This window comes from Gigantopelta aegis, chromosome 10, assembly GCF_016097555.1.
Source record: "Gigantopelta aegis isolate Gae_Host chromosome 10, Gae_host_genome, whole genome shotgun sequence".
Lineage (NCBI taxonomy): Eukaryota > Metazoa > Mollusca > Gastropoda > Neomphalida > Peltospiridae > Gigantopelta > Gigantopelta aegis.
Genome location: NC_054708.1, coordinates 46,847,631 through 46,848,608, shown reverse-complemented (window position 1 = coordinate 46,848,608; position 978 = coordinate 46,847,631).

Sequence of the window (978 nt, the reverse complement as noted above, 5' to 3'; positions counted from 1 at the left end):
TTTCTCTCACTAACAATTAAAAACTAACCCACTGTTCTGGATAGACAGCCTAGATAGCTGAGGTGTGTGCTCATGACCACGTGCTTGAACCTTAATTGGATATAATCACGAAAATAAGTTGATTTTCAATTTTGTTCTTATAAAATTGAAATGGCCTTTATTGGAAATGAAAACATACATAATGTCATCTTCAGATATTTGAATGCAACCAGACAATAAAATGTTTTTGTCTGGTTTTAACTTTCCTTTATTATAAAGTTAACCTTTAACTGACAATCTTTGTAGGTCCATCTAGAATATCTTATACATCCATGTAAACCAAATGTCTTCTTCAGCAAATGATGACATCTAGTTCAGTAGCCTGTGATGTTAGAATCCGTCCACTCTTACAAGAATGACATTTATTTATTTGCAATTGTTTAATTGTTGCATGTCTGTGATGTTTCTGAAATGTGATGAGGCTGCAGTTAACATTTATTCTCTTCCTACCCAATGAGAGAGAAGTATATTCTGTTGAATGACTATTCTATACGACGTGATATATTTAAAAATAATAATAATTTTTAAAAATAACAAAATATATTGCCTTTTTAGAAATTAGTACATTAATAAAAAGTATTAAATTTTTTAAATCCCATTACACACATTTGCTAAAGATTGTTTTGATAATAAAAAATAATAAAATAAAAGTTTTGCACGATGCTTTTAAAAAAAAAAATTCAATCAATCATGGCAAATCTGAAATTTTTGTCTTTTTTAATTATTGTTTAGGGTTAGAACCTTGATTCAATTCTGAAAACAAAAAAATATATATATTAATGGAATTTTTAAATAAAATCATTACGTATGGAACAATTTCTTTACTGATGCTGTGATTTAACATGAATCTTATGTTCATGTTTTGTATACAATATTGCCAACATGTACCATACAATGTAGCTTAATGTGATATGGTTTACATATAATAGCCAGGAAAAT